The 10,474-nt window shown below is 43.7% G+C and overlaps 1 long non-coding RNA gene across 1 annotated transcript; it reads left to right on the top strand.

The window, feature by feature from the left end:
• Positions 6,831-10,468, top strand: LOC110394305. The gene is made up of 3 exons (XR_002435544.1): positions 6,831-7,011; positions 7,123-7,189; positions 8,043-10,468. It is a non-coding gene; the product is annotated as an uncharacterized LOC110394305 (long non-coding RNA).

Raw genomic sequence — 10,474 nt, 5'->3', positions numbered from 1 at the left:
GGACTAAAGAGTGAAAAAAAACTCCAGATTTCCGTGATAACCCATAAACTCATGGAGACCTTCATCTGGAATATGGCATTTACTGCTGGTAGTCCTAAAGAAAAACATATCAAAAATGTCAGGTGTTTGTAATGGCAACGGTGAAATCTATTTAAAGGTGGAGAAATTCCTGTGGGGAAAAATAGGACTTAGCAAACGGGAGCTGCACAAAAAGGGCATAATAATGGTGCATGGAAGGTCACAGGGAGAGGCACACTGCACCCAAAATTCATGAAAATGAAGTGTTTGGACAACAATCTCATACACGGGGTATGAATTTGGGGCAGTCCTGTGTGGAGCTGTGAGTTTGACTCAGTGATCCTTGTGGGGCCCTTCCAGCTTGCGATATTCTATGATTCAGTGAGCAGCAACTTGCTGTTTTCTCAAGTGTCATCCTTTGTTTCTTTCCAATGTTGAGGAAGCTTCTGGATGAAAAGAATAAATAAAAACTTTTTGGAAGCAACCTTGAAAAATAGTTTTCCTTTCCAGGTCTCTGCGTTTACATGTTCAGCCTCTGCAAGAATAATGTGCCGAGTGTGCAGTATTAGCAGCTGTAGGCAGGAATGCAAAAAGCAGAGATAAGAGCAGATCCTCACTGGCTGACCCAGAGCTCCACCACCCCTACATACAGTGGTTATGTTGGGGCTGCTGAACACAAAGGGAGAAAGGAAAACAATGATTTCTGGATGTTTTTCAAAGGATTATTGAGCAAAAGAAGAGATGCAAGTAAAAGCTTCCTTTCGGTGTTTCATGCCTCCAAGGCAAAGCGTGGAGCTGTCCTGCTGTTAGGGTTTTGCAGAGCATATGTATGTGATCACGGGGTAGAGAGGTTGAGAGGAAAGTATTACTAACAGACATAACATGGGAAAGGACTCACATTGCAGCTCCTCATTGTGAAGGGAAGAGCGGAGCATCTTTCCTGGCTGTCACCACCCAGGCATGGGGAGCACATCACTGCTTGCCTGGGACACAGGGATGAATGGGGCTGGAACTGAGCTCCATTCCCACAGGATTCCTGCCCAGCTGCCGCTCTCTGGCTTCCAGTACAGCAAAACCAAAGGGCTGTGTGTTCTGAGAAGTGGGGTTCAGATGGTGAATGTTGGGGGTGTTCTCTTCTGTGCAACGCTTGATCAGAACCAAAACGTGGTAGGAAGGAGTGAAGGGAAACACATTCAACAGCTTACTGCATTTCTGCTTTGGGTGATTTTCTCGTTAACCCGCAAAAGTATCTCTTCATCATTCAGCTCTGCTGCCTAAGGCAGAGCCATTTATTTCTCCCATTAAATCAATAAAGATTTGTGAAATCTGTAGTCTGGGGACTTTTTGTTCCCTAATGATGAGCAGGAGTTCACAGGAATCACTTTGCTGCTATCAGTAGGGGTTTGTCTATGTCAAATCTGCAGCTGTTCCTGATAATACTCTGTGGTTCTCTCTCCCAAATATCATGTGTTTTTGACATCAGAATGATACCTCACTCATTTCATCCTGTGACCATTAACTAAATGGTCAACAGTGACTCTTAGCAGCACTCAGTGCCCTGTTAGGGTGAACGAATTCATGTCACAGAGCTGTGGTGTTAGTTATCTCCACCTGTGATTTTACAATTAGCTTAACTAGCTTTCAGAATACATTCAAGAAGCTCTATTTTTACACATTAGTTACCACATGAGGTCTCCCCTCCCCTTCCTTTTCCCCCTTCCCCCTCCCCTCTCTCCCTCTCCTTTTCCCCTCCCCTTTTCCCTTCCTTCTCCTTTTCCCTTCCCCTTTTCCCTTTCCCCTTTCTCTATTCTCTTTTTCCTTTCTCTGTTCTCTTTTTCCTTTCTCTGTTCTCTTTTTCCTTTCTCTTTCTTTCTTTTTCTTTTCTTTTTTTTTTTTTGCCAGAACCCAGCTCACGGAGAAAGCCAATGATGAAAATAAATTCTTTCTTCCTGTATTTCCTGTCCATACAATGGAGTATGGAATCACTTTTTCAGACAATGTCTGAAAAAAGAAATCTGATCCAATTAAAGACCCAAATTCCCATTTTCTCATGGAGTACTTTGCAGCTGATTAATGCTACAGGGCTGGAAAAGGGCATCCAAGTGGATGAGGGGCTTTCTGGAGTAGAGGAAATGATCTTCCCAGGGAGCTGATGAGATTGCCTGTCGCTGTGAATTATCAGTGTGGTGCCCAGGTGAAGGTTACAATATATCACTCATACACCTCCAGGAGATAAGCAAAAATATTGTGCCCATTTTCTTCTTCTCATGGGCCTCAAGAACCCATTCTTGATGTTTTATTAAGGACAGAGATGTTGCTAGGGATGTTGCTGCATGGCATGCACCTCTCAGGGCCAATCTTGTGCTGTTTCTTGTGTCCTAAAGGTGTCTGAATGAAGGCACTTGGAGTGCAAGGTGTCTCTGGATCAAAGCTTCCCAGCCCGCCACTGAAAACAGCACGGCCTCATGAGATGGAAAACTCACTGTCAGGACTGCAGATCAGTTAACACAAATTCAGGCAGGCAGGCAGGGGCTCAGCTGATCATTCTGATTGTGGCAGCCTTTGCTGTATGGCACATCCTTAAGGCACGGGGCAGCCCCTCTGCACCTGCTGCTGCGGTGTGGCTCAGGGAGAAGGGCAGTGCTTGGAGGTTGGTTCAGGTTCCCCGTGCATGCGCATAGGCCATGCTCTGTCTTTGAGCAACATTTGTGTTGTAAGTGTGCACGGTAGCTCGGCCGTGACACATTTTTCCCTTTGTAAAGACAACGCCTAAGGCTGTTCCCACGAGACATCAGCTCTGTGTTAATTTCAAAGCATCTTTCTGAATGTTGCCAAAGCTCACATGGGCTTCTCAGCACGAAGTTCCTGTCACTCAAAGCTGTCAGGGGAACTGCCTTTTCAGCTGGAAGTAATTTAAACAAGCAAACAGGAGATGCATGCTCGGGCCTCGTAGAAATTTTACTTCTATTTTTAGTGTCAGCTCTTCCTCTCAGTCTGGTAGGGCGAGTTCAGATGTCAGGCACCCCTGTGAAGGCATCCTCAGGATCTCCAGTGGGGCCTGGGAAGTGCCCTCAGGCTGCTGGTGGGACCCTGTAGGGTTAGGGCATGGGGGCCAAGCCAGAGTGCCAGGAGAGTTTCCCCCACTGAGACCAAGGCCTGGCAGCCTGGCTGAGCCCAGCCCACCAGCTGCAGAGCCTACCAGCTACAGGCAGTGCAGGCCCAGGGCTGCCTCCAACATGGGGTGGGAGATCTTGGGCTGCCTCTTCTCAAGTGCCAAAAATGGAATTTTGATCTTGGTGTGTATGTATTCTGCATTGTACATCATAGGGCAAAAACAACCACTTTCATGGCAATGAACATAAAGTTAATTTAAAGAGGAGGAGATCTCTGGACAGCTCTTCTTCTCCCCTCCCATTTACATCACACCCAAGCTGGGCAATGGGCTGATATTAGGAGCCATGTGCACCTCCTGAGAGAAACACAAGGTAACACCAGCTTCCCTGACTTGCCCCAGTGCTTCCATGCGTTCTCATGGCATTGTTCTCCATCCAGCAGCAGTGGGCTCTGAAGGTTTCCATCCTGCAGGGAGGGAAATGTGGGAGGCAGCTGCGTTTTTCTCTCATTCAGAGCTTGTTATTTGTGTATTTTAATTTGTTTTTTACAATCAATTTGGAAGTAAAATCAGTGTCCCCAAGAAAACACAACAGTTTTGTTAAATTACTTTCTGTCCTTCTTGTGCTTGTTGAGATCACTCTCATTTAGCAACATCAAGGTGAACATGTTGTAGAGATATACCTGTGAAAGCTAGGAGACAAAGATTGGGTGGACCCATAATAAAGTGTAGTTTGAATAATATTGCATACTTTCAGCTTCTCCTATAAAAAGAGTGTGAAGAGTCTGATGGGTGGCATTCCTTATGCTGGAACACTGCTGGAGATTGCTGAGGTTTCCTGACCTATCCAGGCTTTCTTTTTCTGAAATAAATGATGGTATCAGGGTGCAGTGAGGACACCACGGCAGCCCCAGCCTCATGCATTGTAAGGCTGTGGGAGAGTGAAATTAATATTCCAGCATATCAGTAATAGAATTTCTACAAATTAATTCCCATAACTATTCAAAGTTGTGGTTTTGTACTGTTTCTGAATATAGAAATCTCAAAAGGCCCATTTTAATTTCAAAATAGCAGCCAGCATTCCCTCATTTCCATGTACCTGTCCTGTCTTGTGTGGAGCAGTCCTGGCATTTGTTCTGCCTGTGGCATGCAGGAAAAGCACATCACATCACTACATAGCACAGTGCAGCACGACATGGCAGTGTTCATCTAAACAAGTTGTCTTGATATGCTGTCAAGCTTATCACTTGGTCTGAAACTTTCTGTACTTATTCTCACTCAAAGCAGAGTTTCTGAGATTTGCAGGGGTCAGCGTTAAGTCCCACTCATCCATTTTTTTCCTTACCAAACTTAAGAAATGGGATGGACAATTGGACTCCAACACGCAGCACCATGCTGAGGCCTCTGCCGTATCATCAGAGCCCAGCTGTGTGGCTTATCAGAGCAGAATTTTTGCCAGCTGTAATAGGATTTGAGGTCTCCAAATATGAACTCCACTGGTACAGGAACACACATGCTTGCTGTTTCAATCACCAGCACAGTCCCTGCCCAAGCCATGCCATGGAACAACCCAAAGAACTCCCAGGCACAGCCCAGGAATGCCAAAACCTTTCCAAATTAGTGATGAATAGCCTTCCTGTTTCATTATGTCTGTGACCCTCTTGTTTTAGAGCTTGAGTGTGTTTAAATGCATTGATGAGTCAGTAAAAGCTGCTCTGTGTCAGCAGACTTCAGTGCCAGAAAATATCCATATGGTTATTAGTAGGCATGTCGCCTAGGGGTATCTTCCCAACACAATTTCCCCTGAATTCTTCTTCTTTCCATGGACCATTCAATGTGTACTTGAATTCTTAGCCTTGTTTTCCATGGCTTTGAGGAGAATGCTCGGTATGTTTCCCATATCCACAGTCAACTTTGAAACTGTTTACACATTTCAAACAAAGATTTTGTGGAAGCAGTCACCTCAGAGCTATTAGATACCCACAAGTTCGATGTAAATGTGGGACCAGGTAGAAGAGAAACCTGATAGAGATCCACAAGGGAAAAGGATGGTGTGAAAGCCTGTGTCCTGTCAGCAGCCAGAGATCATGTATGGAGTTTGGTAGATACTGTAAATATCCCAGCTGTGTGAATATCTCTAGGATGCTGTGTAGGTGACACACATGGGAGACCAAAAGGGATCGAGTGCACCCTGAGCAAGTTTGCTGATGACACCAAGCTGAGTGGTGCAATTGATACAATGGAAGGAAAGAACACTAACCAAAGGGACCTGAACAAGCTTGAAAAGTAAACTCATGTGAACTCCATAAGATTCAACAAGGCCAAGTGCAAAGTGTTGCAGCTGGGTTAGGGCTATTCTAGATATGAGTACAGACAGAAGAGCTTCTTGAGAGCAGCCCTGTGAAGAAGGACTTAGTTGTTCTAATGGATGAAAAGCTGGACATTAGCCAGCAGTGCACACTTGCAGCCCAGAAGGAAATGGTATCCTGGGCTGCATCAACAGAGGATGGCAGAAGGGAGAGGGAAGGGATTGTCCCTCTCTGCTCTGCCCTCATGAGGCACCATCTGGAGTATTGTGTCCAGTTCTGGGGCCTCCAGCACAGGAAAGATGCGGAGCTGTTGGAATGGGGCCAGGGAAGGGCCACAAAGATGCTCAGAGAGCTGGAGCACCTGTCCTATGAAGAAAGGTTGAGGGAGTTGGGCATGTTCAGCTCAGAGAAGAGAAGGCTGTGGGGAGACCTCATTTCTTATACAGAGGGGCTCAAACCATCAGATTTACATCCTTCCTTCTTGAGATGCTTGATTTGAACTTTTCATTAACATTTTGAATAAGCAGTCATGAAGAAATCATTGAAAACAGGGTTGCCAGAAATGCTCACCACGTTTCTGTATAGATTCTCTTCAGACCAGACCCTCTAAATAACTGGGAAATAGAGTAGATTTCCTACAACCCAGTACTGAGCAACTCTGCATTTGTACTTATACTCCCTCCCAGGCTTTGTATCAATGTACATCCAGCAGAGGCTTTCCTAATGAAGTATGTTTATTTCCTAATGAGAAATCTGTCACAAGAACTGATTTCTGCTGTGACTAGCTGAGAGCCTATTAAATGGTGCAATAATGGCCTTTAAATTACCATATGCATTGAGACAGACCTGCTAATAGGGTGGATTTTCTGTGAATTGAAATGGCCCTTTTTAGCAGGTTTGTGCTGAGCCTGTGTCCTCGTCCGTCTGGAGGGGCAGGCTGCAGGGGGTGCTCTGAAAGCTTCACTGAAAAATGCTGCAAGAAAACGATGTGATCTGGGCAGCAGGCAGGAGCCACCAGCTCTGCCTAACCTTGCCATTTGCGCGGAGCAGGGGGCGAGTGCCTCTCCCTGTTGGCCATCCCTTTCAACGCTTTAAATAGCTCTCCTTGACACATGGCAATGAAAACGGCTTACTGACATGTTTCTCCTAGCCCTGTGGCTATGAGGTCTGTTCTCTAAAGAAAAATAGATGTGGAGACCATTTGGCTTAAAACCCCTTAAGCGAGTGGATAAAATTAATCAGCTGTCTTTTAGCTCTGATTCATTTTTCCTTTAATTCAATTTACCAAAATGTGTGGGCAGAGCCTGAGCCTCTGGGCATATTAACATTAATAAAACACAATTAAGCAAATGTTATTATGTTGCCAGCAACAAAAAGAATGCCCCTGAGTGTACAACTTCCCCTTGCTGTAATAAATATGCAGACATGAGAACTGTGCCTTGCAATTCGTTGCTTAAACAGTCTTAAAAAAACAAAATACCCACTTTGGTGAATGCAAAGAAGCCATCGGGAGTAGACCAATAGATAACACACCAAGACCTTTTGCTGGAAGAGGAGACATGAGAGGCGCAGGTAGGAAAGTTTTGCTTTTTTATTCTAATTTACAGGTCTCAGCTGGACAGCTCAGTGTGAGTTGCAGACAATAATGCTTAGACCTTTGAGAACGATTGCATTTTCTTGTAGCTTCCATAGTGTGCCACAGTCAAAACTCCACCCTCAGCAAAAAGAACCGAGGAACAAGAACATTAAGGTAAGAAATCAGTTGCCCTAATAATTAAAGAAGAAAGCTGATGAAAAATAAAAATTAGAGGGAATTTTTAATGTGTGAAAACAGACTGCCTAAAATGACTGAAAATGTACAAATCCCTGTACCCCTTATAACTACTGTTGTGCAAGGAGAAATTAAGATGCGTACAAGAAAGTTAATTTCTCATGTAACAAGACTTTGCAGCCGCAGAATAACGATGCACACACTGCTTAGGAGCTAGAAGGAACCTGATTCACCAAACTTTACTCTAAATTCCATTTGTAATTATGCCAATAATGGGAGTTTACATAATGATACTGTCTTCAAAGTATTGAATTAACCGTTGTCAGGTAATAGTTGAAAATACCAGTAAAATGCAAAAATTAGGCCGACAGCATTAAAGTTGCTCCTTTGGCGTTTGGTCATAAATTTGAAAGTGCTTATTTAAGCAGACTGAATTTCTTAGCTTGTGTAGCGGAGGGAGTATTTTCCCTGTGTTCTGACCCCAGGTGCTGAGGTTATCTGTTATTTATTCTTTTCTTGGACTCTTTTCCTCATTGCTCGCAGCTCTGCCAAGTTAGCATAGATGTTTATGCTAATGCTCCCTATGAATCTGAATCTTTGCATTGTTTCATCAGAAAAAAAGCGATTCTTTATTTCTGAGAATGGGCCAGGGACTATTTTTTTTTGCCAGGATCCAATTCCTAAAGGCATTTGATTGTGATTCTTTTTTGATTTAGTCCTTTGGGAGAAAGATAAGAAAAAAAGAAGTTTGAAAAAGAGATGCCCCAATTAACGTGGGGCAAGATGTCGGGCTTTGCCATGTTCTGAGTATCACACGTGTGTGACTCCTCAGTCTCTTCCCAGATCGCATTCCAGCCGAGCTCATGGACATCTACATTTGAGACAATCAAAGCTGAAGCTGTGGCTTTGCCCCTCACCATGCTCCTGCTACCCTCAGCAGAGCCCTGAAGAGCTGGGTCATCAGGATCCTATGAGATCAGCCCTTCCTGGAGAAATGGTGGGTGCAGCCCCAGCATTGTCACTGCTGCCTTGCACTGGGAGAGTGCTTTTGTTGAGTATGAAAGCTGATATGGATCATAAGGAGCTGGAGAAGTAATCCAAAGGAGGCAGGAAGCAATCCAGGTGAAGAAATACGACCTCTGTAAGGAAAGCCTGAGAAAAGTTATGGTTATTTACTCAAAACAAGACTGGAGGAACACATGATATCCATTTCTAAACGCAACAAAAAAGTGTGTGGTTCTCTATGTCCATTCAGGTGCAGCAAGGATTGGAACAAGGCAGGTTTAGGTCAGAGATTTCCCACTGGTTTCCAGCTGCCAGGAGAGCCACACTACTGAGTGGGGTGCCAGGGGAGATGCTCCAAAGTTTGCTTATGGAGGTCTAGGGAGGCTGGTAAGTAAAGCATGGTCAGTCAGGGATGGTTTGTACGAAATTTCTCCTGCCTTGGTGCTTAGGGATGGACTAACAGAGGTACTGAGTCCATCCCAGTCCTCTTTGCTGGGATTACCACATTGTATAAACTCAAGTGTAGGTCTGACCTAGCTGGAATGTTTTTGCCATTAAGTGAAACAAAAGGCTTACAGATGTGAATGGCAAATTACATACTGCAAATTAAAGCTTTAAGTAATTAAGCATGGCCCTTTCACATTGTATTTATACTTCATGAATGTTATTTTAGTTCATTTCATATAAATAACAAGTTGAGAATTGCTGTTCTTAATTGAAACCATCTCTACTTTTCTATGGCAAGAGATTACCATTTTTAACAGACTCTTTGTGTTCCACTGAGGCTTATCGTAGGATTTTTTTTGCACTGTTGCTAGGCAGCTTCATGCATGCCAGCAGACAGAGACTGCTGGCTATGTCATGGCTAATTAGGAAAAAATCTCTGTACTTTTGAGTATACTGCAGCCCAAGTTTTTCAAGCTTGCTGCTCTGGACAAAGACAAATTAATCTTTATGAGGACTGATGAAGCACCATCATGGCAGCTGTGCTGTGCTCTAATATTTTTTATTTACAGTCCCCTGGATCCACCGAGTGAATGAAGTGGTAAATATCTAAACATTATCTGTTCGTGTTTGTGGGAAGAGAGCATTGAATGGAGCTGTGCTAACATTGGCTTTGTCCTGGCAATTTCAAAGAATCGAGCATCACATTCAGATACAAGATTTGCTCAATTACTGCAAGCAGAATATTTTGCAAGGAAGAATCAGGAATTTTTGGAGGGGTGTGAGAAGTTTTATTCCTACAAAGCAGTTTGACAGTGAAAAAACCTCTTAAATGTTATTGTCAATTCTACCCTGACTGTCTTTATAGATTAGCCAGTGCACAGGGTATAAATGCCTCTGCAGAAGAGCTTTCATAGAAAGATGCACAACTGCAGGGGAGCAATGCCAGGAGGCAACCGCATCCAAAGCCCATGAACAAAGCTGCCTGGTTCTCAAACTTTAAAGCATGAGGTGGCTTTTCTTCTGGCTATTTACAGCAGTTATCCGTGCGGACAGTTAATGAATATTAGGGAAGAGTCCTTGCTGGAGTTGAACGTGCCTAGCATCAGTTATGATTGCTTTGACTGCTGTTTACTCTGAAGAGAGAGAACCAGAAACTTGTCATTTCCATGAAGGGGAATGTAGGCTGTAGGGCAAATCCTCATTAAATCTCTTAGGAATTTATGATTTGAAAACATAGTGAATGGCAGGTTGAAGTACAGGGATTATAAGAGCTGAAGACACCTGATACAGAGATTTAACAGGGAGTAGATTTAACTTGTGCTTGGTTTTCCTTTTTCTTTGGATGGATTGCTTTTAATCTGGATGCAGTTCAGAGAAACAAACATTCTGAAAGAAGCTTTAAACTGCTTCCACAGTCAGACAAGAAGTAGATTTGTAGAAACTTCTGAATCCTTCAGAGATGTCTTTTGAATAACGAAGGTGAATCTGTGTTACATGCAAGCTCTGAACTGGTAATGGAAGCAGCTACTGCCTTCTCTTCTTTTTCAAAACCTCGTTTCATCATTTTGTTTTTCTTTGCCTACCCTTTCTTGCCTGAACATACTATATTTCTGTTACTTGTTCATGTAAAACACAGTTCTGATAGAGATAGCAGGGCTTATCACATGGCAGTCTGTCTTTGTACCTGGGGTGGCCATCTGCACTGGCTGCCTTTCTTTTCTTGACACCATTGTAGTGAAGGGAGGGGAAGAGAAAGAGGAAGAGGAAGAGGAGAGAAGAGGAAAAAGGAAAAAAGAACAAAGGAAAAAGGAA

This window comes from Numida meleagris, chromosome 2 (assembly GCF_002078875.1).
Source record: "Numida meleagris isolate 19003 breed g44 Domestic line chromosome 2, NumMel1.0, whole genome shotgun sequence".
NCBI classification, from domain to species: Eukaryota; Metazoa; Chordata; class Aves; order Galliformes; family Numididae; genus Numida; species Numida meleagris.
This window is presented reverse-complemented; position numbering and strand designations above follow the sequence as displayed.